Below are 12,154 nucleotides of genomic sequence, written 5' to 3'. Positions count from 1 at the left end.
TGTATAGCTTTGACAATATTCAACTTAAACTCATCCTCATTGACTCTCAGGGTTACCTCCCCTTTTTGGACGTCAATGAGGGTTCGTCCAGTTTCTAGAAAAGGTCTTTCTAGAATGAGAGTTGCACTCTTGTACTCCTTTATTTCCAGCACTACAAAGTCAGTGGCAAAGGCAAATGGCCCAACCTTGACAATCATGTCCTCAATTACGCCTGATGGAATTTTAATGCAACCATTAGCAAGTTGGAGACATATTCGGGTTGGTTTGACTTCTTCAGTCAAACCAAGCTTTTTGATAGTGGATGCAGGTATCAGGTTGATACTTGCCCCAAGATCACATAAAGCTGTCTTGGTACAAGCATCCTCTAATGTGCATGGTATCAGAAAGCTTCTGGGATCTTTAAGCTTCTCTTGTAAGATTTTTAAAATGACTGCACTGCATTCTTCAATGAGAAAAACTTTTTCAGTATCTCTCCAATCCTTCTTATGACTTAAGATCTCTTTCATGAACTTAGCATAAGTGGGTATTTGCTTAAGTGCCTCTGCAAACGAAATCTTTATTTCAAGAGTCCTGAGATAGTCTGCAAAGCGGGTAAATTGTTTATCATGTTCCACTTGGCAGAGTTTCTGAGGATAAGGCATCTTGGCTTTATATTCTTTAACCTTAGTTGCTACAGGTTTATTTCCTACAGAAGTGGTTGGAGAAGCCTGCTTAAGGGGGTTGTTATCAGCACTTGCAGGTGTCTGATCCCTCATTAGCGTTTGAACACCAAAATTGGGTGCTGTATGGGCGTTCAACGCCAGATTTCCACCCTTTCTGGCATTTGAACGCCAGAATTGGCCATCCACTAGGCGTTCAACGCCAACTTCTCACCCTTTTCTGGCGTTTGAATGCCAGAATCATTCCTCTCTGGGCTCTTACTGTCCTCAGAGGGATTTTGGGCAGTGGTTTGGTCATCCTCTGTCAGTTGTACCTTTCTTGGCTTTCTGCTGCTTTGAGTTGAGACATTCAATGTCTTCCCGCTCCTCAAATGAAGAGCTTGGCATTCTTCTGTTATCTGTTTAGATAACTGCTGCCTTGTCTGATTCAATTGTTCCTCCATATTCTTGTTAGCATCTTTTGTTTCTTGTAGCATCTCTTTAAATTCTGCTAACTATTTTGTTATAGAAAATAGTTGCTGATTGAGTTCAGCAATTTATTCTGGAGGACTAAGTTCAGTGGATGCTGCCTCAGCTTCTTCTTTTATGGAGGTCTCACCACTTGAGTACAGGTGCTGATTACTGGCAACTATATCAATGAGCTCTTGAGCCTCTTCAATTGTCTTTTTCATATGTATAGATCCACCAGCAGAGTGGTCTAGAGACATCTGGGCCTTTTTTGTAAGCCCATAGTAAAAGATGTCTAACTGCACCTATTCTGAAAATATTTCAGAGGGGCATTTCCTTAGCATCTCTCTGTACCTCCCCCAGGCATTATAAAGAGATTCATTATCCTCTTGTTTAAAGCCTTGGATGTCCAGCCTTAGCTGTGTCATCCTTTTTGGAGGGAAATATTGATTCAGGAATTTGTCTGACAATTGTTTCCATGTTCTTATGCTGGCTTTGGGTTGGTTGTTTAACCACTTCTTAGCTTGGTCTTTTACAGCAAATGGAAATAGCAATAATCTATAGACATCCTGATCCACTTCCTTATCACGTACTGTGTCAGCAATCTGTAAGAACTGTGCCAGAAACTCAGTAGGTTCTTCCTGTGGAAGACCGGAATACTGGCAATTTTGCTGCACCATGATAATGAGCTGAGGATTTAACTCAAAATTGCTGACTCTGATGGGGGTATACAGATACTACTCCCATATGAAGCAATAGTGGGATTAGCATATGACCCCAAAGTCCTTCTGGACTGTTCATTTCCACTTAGGTCCATGATGGAGAAAGGGAGATGATGTGGATTGTAAATAAAAAAAATTTCTCCTTTTTTTTTGAAAACTGAAATTAAAGGAAAATAAAATAAAATAAAATAAACAAAAAATTGAATATAAGTTCAAAAATTAGAAGAAAAAGATATAAAAGAAAATTGAAAACTAAAATAATTAACTAATTAAAAAGATTTGAAAAATTGTGGGTGAGGATTTTCGAAAAATGAAGAGAGAGAAAATAGTTAGGAAGTTTTGAAAAAGATGTCTTAAAATTAAAGATACTTGTAAGAAAATAAATAAAAGAAAAGATTTGAAAAAGATATGATTTTAAAATTTTAAAGATTGAAACTTTCTTAACAAGAAAACACCAAACTTAAAATTTTTCAATCAAAATAATAGAATAGGACAAGTAATTCCAAAATTATAAAAAAAAGAAAAAGATTTTGAAAAATTTTATAAAATATTTTCAAAAAATATAAAAAGAAAATTGAAAAAGAATTTATTTTGAAAAAGATTTAAAAAGATAAATTTTTAAAATTGAAATTTTGACTTGATTAACAAGAAACTACCAAATTTTAAAAGTTTTGACTAAGTCAACCTAAAATTCGAAAATGATGAGTAAATAAAGGAAAAGATATTTTTTTTTTTGAATTTAATGAGGAAAGAGAAAAATAATAAAATGACACCAAACTTAGAATTTTTAGATCAAAACAAAGAAAACAAACAAGAAAACTTTGAATGTCAAGATGAACACCAAGAACACTTTGAAGATCAAGATGAACACCAAGAACAAATTTTGAAAATTTTTAAGAAAATAAGGACACAAAAAAATACCAAACTTAAAAATTTTTATACTTTGGACAATAATAATTCGAAAATGTATAAGATAAACAACAAAAGACACTAAATAAGAAAATTTAAAGATCAAATAAGGAAAATTATCAAGAACAATTTGAAGATCAAGAAAGAACTAAGAACATGTAATTAAAAATATGAAGAAAAATAAAAACATGCAATTCAAAAAATTGAAGGAAAATAAAAACATGCAATTGACACCAAACTTAAAACATGAAACTAAACTCAAACAGAAGACTCAATTATTAGTTTATTGGTTTTTATCTATTTATTAAAAATTTTCGAAAAAAATCTAGATAAAGAAAATAAGAATTTTAAAATTTTAACAAAAACAATAATAAAAGACTCAAAGAAAAATTAAAGATTAATAAAGAAAAATAAAATTTTTGAAAAGAAAATAAAAGACTCAAATTTAGTGACTCTAAACCAAAAAAGATAATTTTTTCCTAATCTAAGCATCAAGATGAACCGTCAGTTGTCCAAACTCGAACAATCCCCGGCAACGGTGCCAAAAAATTGGTGCACGGAATTGTGATCACACTTTTCACAACTCTGGTACAACTAACCAACAAGTGCACTGGGTCGTCCAAGTAATACCTTACGTGAGTAAGGATCGATCCCACGGAGATTGCCGGCTTGAAGCAAGCTATGATTATCCTATAAATCTTAGTCAGGAGATTCAAATGATATGAATGATTTTGTTTATGAAAAGTAAATAACATGAAATGAATGATACTTGTGATTCAGTAATGAGGAACAGGTTGAGGTTTCGGAGATGCTCTGTCGTCTGAATCTCTGCCTTCCTACTGTCTTCTTCTCCAAACACGCATGGCTTCCTTCTATGGCAAGCTGTATGTTGGTGGATCACCGTTGTCAATGGCTACCATCTGTCATCTCAGTGAAAATGGTCCAGGTACGGTTTCTGTACGGCTAATCAACTGTCGGATCTCTCATCTCGGATGAAAAATACCAGGCATAGCTACCGCACGGCTAATCATCTGTCGGTTCTCGTTTGTGTCGGAATAGGATCTCTCTATCCTTTTGCACATTGTCACTACGCCCAACATTCGTGAGTTTGAAGTTCGTCACAATCATCCCGTCCCAGATCCTACTCAGAATACCACAGACAAGGTTTAGACTTTTCGGATCTCAAGAATGCTGCCAATTGGTTCTATCCTCTACCACGAAGGTTCTAATCTCATGGGTTTGAATGCTCTATTGTCAGGAGATGCAAGTCAAACTCATGGATTAGAAACCCAAGAGATACGCACTCAAGCTCTCGCCCAATGACTACGTTGAGCTCAGATAGAACGGGAATGGTTGTCAAGCACACATTCATAAATTTGAGAATGATGATGAGTGTCACGGATCATCATATTCTTTATATTGAAGTACGAGTGAGTATCTTAGAATAGAATCAAGCGTGATCGAATAGAAAACAATAGTAATTGCATTAATCCATTGAGACACAGCAGAGCTCCCTACCCCCACCTATGGGGTGTAGAGACTCATGCCGTAGAAGATACAATATAAGATGTAAAATGTCATCCATTCAAAATGAATCTCTAAAAATAGTTTTTATACTAAACTAGTAACTTAGGTTTACAGAAAATGAGTAACTAAGTGCAGATAGTGCAGAAATCCACTTCTGGGGCCCACTTGGTGAGTGTTTGGGCTGAGCTTTGAAGCTTTCACGTGCATAGGCCATTCTTGGAGTTAAACACCAGCTTGGGTGCCAGTTTGGGCGTTCAACTCAAGTTTTGGTGCCAGTTCCGGCGTTTTACGCCTGAAAAGGGTCTCTGGCTGGCGTTTAACGCCAGTATGGGCCATCAAATCTCAGGCAAAGTATGGACTATTATACATTGCTAGAAAGCCTAAGATGTTAGCTTTCCATCCCGATTAAGAGCGCGCCAATTGGACTACTGTAGCTCCAGAAAAATGCATTTGAGTTCAGGGAGGTCAGAATCCAACAGTATCTGCAGTCCTTTCTCAGCCTCTGAATCATATTTTTGCTCAGGTCCCTCAATTTTAGCCAGAAAATACCTGAAATTACAAAAAAATACACAAACTCATAGTAAAGTCTAGAAATGTGATTTTTTCATGATAACTAAATAAAAATATAATAAAAAGTAACTAAAACATGCTAAAAACTACCAAAAAACAATGCCAAAAAGCGTATAAATTATCCGCTCATCAGTAACGTTGAACCAACAACGCTATCTCAAACGTGGGTGGCCAACGTGCGCGATCTTGATCTCAAAATCATGAACATGAAAAAGCGCAACGACACGCACGCGTCTATAGCGCATACGCGTGGGTTTAACTTTTAAGAATCCATGCGCACGCGTGGATTGGAAATTCTTACAATCCACGTGCACGCGTGGCTGACGCGTATGCGTGGATAGACCAACGTTGGAGGGAACGTTGCCAGTCAAACGCTGAGGCCAACGTTCTTCTAAAAGCTTTTGAAACTGGAATTGGGATTTTTGCATCCACGCGCACGTGTGGATGCGTATTATGACCCCAAGGGCGCAAACGTGCAAGGCACGCGTACGCGTGGGTAGAAGAACGTTGGCACTCCAACGTTGAATCAAACGCCAATGACAGCAAGCAGGACTGAATTTTTAAAAGGGTGTTTGAATCAACGTTGGCCCCCAAGCGTGGACTCCAACGTGCTGCATCAGAACTTTACAATTCAAGCAGATCTCTTCTCAGCAACAAGGGAAACCAATTGGAGCAACTTCAACCCAATTCAATCAAGGCCAAAAGACCAATTCAGAGATTGAAGATCAATAAAAGAAAAGTGTATAAATAGCTTAGAATTCAAGTTAGTAAAGGGGAATTTTAGCTGGCGGAGAGATCCTGACACTCTGCTAATTTTAATTTTCTGCAATTCTTTCAATTCTGCAATGTATCTTTCAATTCCATTTTACATTCTAAGAGCTATGAACAACTAAACCCCTTTCATTGGGTTAGGGAGCTCTGTGTAATTCAATGGATCAATATTATTTTTCATTTTTCTTCTTCTTTCTTTTCTCTTGATTTCGCTATAAGGCTTTCGTTCTTCATCCTATTGGATAGTTATCTTAGGAAAGAAGCTATTCATAATTGGATCTCCTTTGAACCTTCAAAGAGGAATGAGGAGATCATGCTAGAATTGCTCTCTCACATTGGATTAGATGGGGGTTTGGATGGATATAGTGACATGTAATCCTACCAATACTTTGTTCTATGAATTTGTGTCGTAGAATCAGTGACCAATCTTCATCTCTTCCCATGAGCACTTAAATCAAGGAATTGGGCGATTGTTCATTGATGAGCGAATAATTTATACGATTTTTGGCATTGTTTTTACATAGTTTTCAGTATAATTTAGTTAGTTTTTAGTATATTTTTATTAGTTTTTAATTAAAATTCACATTTCTGGACTTTACTATAAGTTTGTGTGTTTTTCTGTGATTTTAGGTATTTTCTGGCTGAAATTGAGGGACTTGAGCAAAAATCAGATTCAGAGGTTGAAGAAGGACTGCAGACGCTGTTGGATTCTGACCTCCCTACACTCAACGTGAATTTTCTGGAGCTACAGAACTCCAAATGGTGCGCTCTCAATTATGATGGAAAGTACACATCCAGGGCTTTCCATCAATATATAATAGTACATACTTTGCTCGCGTTTAGACGACACAAACTGGCGTTCAACGCCAGTTCCATGCTGCATTCTCGAGTTAAACGCCAAAAACAGGTTACAAAGTGGAGTTAAACGCCAGAAACAGGTTACAAACTGGCGTTGAACTCCAAGAGAAGCCTCTACATGTGTAAAGCTCAATGCTCAGCCCAAGCACACACCAAGTGGGCCCCGGAAGTGGATTTCTGCATCATTTACTCATCTCTGTAAAACCTTAGTAACTAGTTTAGCATAAATAGGACTTTTTTACTATTGTATTGGACATCTTTGGAATTATCTTTGGATTATCTTTTGATCCTTTGATCACGTTTAGGGGGCTGGCCATTCGGCCATGCCTGGACCTTATTACTTATGTATTTTCAACGGTAGAGTTTCTACACTCCATAGATTAAGGTGTGGAGCTCTGCTATTCCTCATGAATTAATACAAACTACTACTGTTTTTCTATTCAATTCAAGCTTATTCCTTCTCTAAGATATCCATTCGCACCCAAGAACATGATGAATGTGATGATTATATGACGCTCATCATCATTCTCACCTATGAACGCGTGCCTGACAAACACTTCCATTCTATATGCAAGCAAGCTAAATGAGTATCTCTTAGATATCTAATACAGAGGACCGAGTCCGAGATATTAGAATCTTCGTGGTATAAGTTAGAACCCATGGACGACCATTCTTGAGATCTGGAAAGTCTAAACTTTGTCTGTGGTATTCCGAGTAGGATCTGAGAAGGGATGGCTGTGACGACCTTTAAACTCGCGAGTGCTGGGCATAATGACCGACGCAAAAGGATAGTAAATCCTATTCCAATATGATCGAGAAGCGACAGATGATTAGCCATGCAGTGACATCGCATTGGACCATTTTCACAGAGAGGATAGGATGTAGCCATTGACAACGGTGATGCCCTACATAAAGCTTGCCATGGAAAGGAGTAGGAATGATTGGATGAAGACAGCGGGAAAGCAGAGGTTCAGAGGAACGAAAGGCATCTCTATACGCTTATCCGAAATTCTCACCAATGTATTACATAAGTATCTCTATCCTAGTTTATATTTCAATTATGTTTTAATTATCAAATCTCCATAACTATCTGAATCCACCTGACTGAGATTTACAAGGTGACCATAGCTTGCTTCAAGCCGACAATCTCCGTGGGATCGACCTTTACTCATGTAAGGTTTATTACTTGGACGACCCAGTGCACTTGCTGGTTAGTTGTGCGAAATTGTGACAAAGTGTGATTCACGTTTGAGAGCCCCAAGCCATTGGCGCCATTGTTGAAGATCACGATTTCGCATACCAAGTTTTTGGCGCCGTTGCCGGGGATTGTTCGAGTTTGGACAACTGACGGTTCATCTTGTTGCTCAGATTAGGTAATTTTATTTTAATTCTAAGCTTTTTATTTCCTATTTTCGAAAGATACAAAAAAAATTATTTTCCTCTTTTTTGTTTTTCCCAATTAGTTTTCGAAAAATCAAAATAAAATAAAATAAAATTTATAAAATCATAAAATCAAAAATATTTTTGTATTTCTTGTTTGAGTCTAGAGTCAAGTTTTAAGTTTGGTGTCAATTGCATCATTTTAATTTTCTAAAAAAAAAATTATTTTCGAAAATTTCATGCATTGCATTCTTCATGATCTTCAAGTCGTTCTTGGCCAGTCTTCTTGTTTGATCTTCATATTTTCTTGTTTTGTGTCTTTCCTTGTTTTTCATATGCATTCTTGAATTATTAATGTCTAAAGAATAAAAATTTTTAAGTTTGGTGTCTTGCATGTTTTCTTTTCTTGAAAATTTTTCAAAAATAAGTCTTGATGTTCATCTTGACATTCAAAGTGTTCTTGGAGTTCATCTTGACATTCAAAGTATTCTTGCATGCATCATGTGTTTTGATTCAAAATTTTCATGCATTGAGTCTTTTTGATGTTTTTCTCTTTCTTTATTAAAATTCAAAAATAAAAAAAATATCTTTCCCTTTTTCACTCATAAATTTTCGAAAATTTGAGTTGACTATTTTCAAAACTTTTTAAAATTTAGTTGTTTCTTATGAGTCAAATCAAATTTTCAATTTAAAAATTCTATCTTTTTCAAATCTTTTTTAAAAATCAAATCTTTTTCAATTTTTCTTTCATATTTTCGAAAATTTCAAATTAATTTTCAAAATCTTTTTCTTATTTTATTTCATATTTTCGAATTCAATGCTAACAATTAATGTGATTAATTCAAAAATATTAAGTTTGTTACTTGCCTAATAAGAAAGGTTCAATATTTAAATTTTAAAATCAAATCTTTTTGTTTCTTGTTAGTCAAGTAATCAACTTTAATATTCAAAATCAAATCTTTTTAAAATTCTTTTTCAAATCTTTTTCAAATTAAATTTCAATCACATCTTTTTCAAAATTTAATTTCAAAATCTTTTCTAACCTCTTATCTTTTCAAATTGATTTTCAAATCTTTTTCAATCAATCTTATCTTTTTATTTCAATCATATCTTTTTCAAAACTACTTAACTAATTCTCTCTCTCTAATTTTCGAAAATCCCTTCCCTCTTCTTCAAAATTCCTTTTTAATTAACTAATTGTTTTAATTTTTAATTTAATTTGATTTCAATTTTAATTTTCAAAATTTAACTTTAAATTTTATTTTTTAATTTAATTAATTTTCGAAATTCCCTCTCTCTCATCTCCTTCTATTTATTTATTCATCTACTAACACTTCTCTTCCACCCAAAATTCGAACCCCATCTTCCTCTCCGTGTTCGAATTTTACCTCTTCTCCTTCTTACATTCTTCTCTTCTTATACTTGAATAAGGAATCTCTATACTGTGACATAGAGGATTCCATATTTTCTTTTCTGTTTTCTTCTTTTTCATATAAACAGGAACAAGGATAAGAACATTCTTGTTGAAGCCGATCCTGAACCTGAAAGGACTCTGAAGAGGAAGCTAAGGGAAGCTAAAGCTCAACTCTCTGGAGAAAATCTGACAGAAATTTTCGAAAAAGAAGGAGACATGGCCGAAAATAATAACAATGCAAGGAAGATGCTTGGTGACTTTACTGGACCAAATTCCAATTTACATGGAAGAAGCATCTCAATTCCTGCCATTGGAGCAAACAACTTTGAGCTTAAACCTCAATTAGTTTCTCTGATGCAACAGAACTGCAAGTTTCATGGACTTCCATCTGAATATCCTTTTTAGTTCTTAACTGAATTCTTGCAGATCTGTGATACTGTTAAGACCAATAGGGTTGATCCCGAGGTCTACAGGCCTATGCTTTTCCCATTTGCTATAAGAGACAAAGCTAGAATATGGTTGGACTCTCAACCTAAGATAGCCTGAACTCTTGGGATAAGCTGGTCACGGCTTTCTTAGCCAAGTTCTTTCCTCCTCAAAAGCTTAGTAAGCTTAGAGTGGATGTTCAGACCTTCAAACAGAAAGAAGGTGAATCCCTCTATGAAGCTTGGGAGAGATACAAGGAACTGACCAAAAAGTGTCCTTCTGACATGCTTTCAGAATGGACCATCCTGGATATATTCTATGATGGTCTGTCTGAGCTATCAAAGATGTCACTGGACCATTCTTCAGGTAGATCTATTCACCTAAAGAAAACGCCTGCAGAAGCTCAAGAACTCATTGACATGGTTGCAAATAACCAGTTCATGTACACTTCTGAAAGGAATCCTGTGAATAAAGGGATGCCTATGAGGAAGGGAGTTCTTGAAATTGATACTCTGAATGCCATATTGGCTCAGAATAAAATATTGACTCAGCAAGTTAATATGATCTCTCAGAGTCTGAATGGATTGAACTAATCATCCAACAGTACTAAAGAGGCATCTTCTGAAGAAGAAGCTTATGATCCTGAGAACCCTGCAATAGCAGAGGTGAATTACATGGGTGAACCCTATGGAAACACCTATAATCCCTCATGGAGAAATCATTCAAATTTCTCATAGAAGGATCAAAAAAAGCCTCAACAAGGCTTTAATAATAGTGGAAGAAACAGGTTTAGCAATAGCAAGCCTTTTCCATCATCCACTCAGCAACAGACAGAGAATTCTGAGCAGAATCCATCTAGCTTAGCAAATATAGTCTCTGATCTATCTAAGGCCACTTTAAGTTTCATGAATGAAACAAGGTCCTCCATTAGAAATTTGGAGGCACAAGTGGGCCAGCTGAGTAAAAGAATCACTGAAACTCCTCCTAGTACTCTCCCAAGCAATACAGAAGAGAATCCAAAAAGAGAGTGCAAGGCGATTGATTTAACCATCATGGCCGAACCTACAAGGGAGGGAGAGGACGTGAATCCTAGTTAGGAAGACCTCCTGGGACGTCCAGTGATCAACAAGGAGTTTCCCTCTGAGGAACCAAAGGAATCTGAGGCTCATCTAGAGACCATAGAGATTCTATTTAACCTTCTTCTGCCCTTCATGAGCTCTGATGAGTATTCTTCTTCTGAAGAGAATGAAGATGTTACTGAAGAGCAAGTTGCTAAGTACCTTGGTGTAATCATGAAGCTGAATGCCAAATTATTTGGTAACGAGACTTGGAAAGTTGAAACTCCCTTGCTCACCAATGAACTAAATGCATTGGATAGGCAGAAATTACCCCAAAAGAAACAGGATCCTGGCAAATTCTTAATACCCTGTACCATAGGCACCATGACCTTTGAGAAGGCTCTGTGTGACCTGGGGTCAGGAATAAACTTAATGCCACTCTCTGTAATGGAGAAACTTGTGATCTTTAAGGTGCAAGCTGCTAGAATCTCATTAGAGATGACAGACAACTCAAGAAAATAGGCTTATGGACAAGTAGAGGACATGTTAGTAAAGATTGAAGGCCTTTACATCCCTGCTGATTTCATAATCCTAGATACTGGGAAGGATGAGGATGAATCCATCATCCTTGGAAGACCCTTCCTAGCCACAGCAAGAGCTGTAATTGATGTGGACAGAGGAGAGTTGGTCCTCCAATTGAATGAGGACACCCTTGTGTTTAAAACTCAAGAATCTCCTTCTGTAACCATAGAGAGGAAGCATGAAAAGCTTCTATCACTGCAGAGTCAATCAAAGCCCCCACAGTCAAACTCTAAGTTTGGTGTTGGGAGGCCACAACCAAACTCTAAGTTTAGTGTTGAACCCCCACATTCAAACTCTAAGTTTGGTGTTGGGAGGTTCCAACCTTGCTCTAATTATCTGTGAGGCTCCATGAGAGCTCACTGTCAAGCTATTGACATTAAAGAAGCGCTTGTTGGGAGGCAACCCAATGTTATTTAAGCATATCTATTTTATTTTCTTTTTTCTATTTCATGTTTTATTAGGTTGATGATCATGTTAAGTCACAAAAACTACTGAAAAATCAAAAATAGAATGAAAAACAGAATTGAAAATAGCACACCCTGGAGGAGAGAAGTCTGGCATTTAAACACCAAAAACAAGCATCTGTTTGGCATTTAACGCCAGAAACAGGTACCAAGCTGGCGTTTAACGCCAGAAATAAGCATCTGTCTGGCATTAAATGCCAGAAACAAGCTACATTTGGGCGTTTAACGCCAGAAATAGGCAGCAGTCTGGCGTTAAACGCCAGGATTGCACAGCAAGGGCATTTTACACGCCTAATTGGAGCAGGGATGTTAAGTCCTTAACCCCACTGGATCTGTGGACCCCACAAGATCCCCTCAGATCTGTGGA

At 36.7% G+C, this 12,154-nt stretch overlaps 1 non-coding gene across 1 annotated transcript; it reads right to left on the bottom strand.

Annotated features, from left to right (window-relative positions):
* Positions 1–9,865: 9,865 nt before the first annotated feature.
* LOC112759993 (small nucleolar RNA R71) lies at positions 9,866–9,973 on the bottom strand. Its single transcript, XR_003180452.1, has one exon. It is a non-coding gene; the product is annotated as a small nucleolar RNA R71 (small nucleolar RNA).
* Between the last annotated feature and the right edge of the window lie 2,181 nt (positions 9,974–12,154).

This window comes from Arachis hypogaea, chromosome 16, assembly GCF_003086295.3.
Source record: "Arachis hypogaea cultivar Tifrunner chromosome 16, arahy.Tifrunner.gnm2.J5K5, whole genome shotgun sequence".
NCBI lineage: Eukaryota > Viridiplantae > Streptophyta > Magnoliopsida > Fabales > Fabaceae > Arachis > Arachis hypogaea.
Note: the sequence above shows the minus strand (reverse complement) of the source record. Positions and strands in the feature narration are given on the sequence as shown.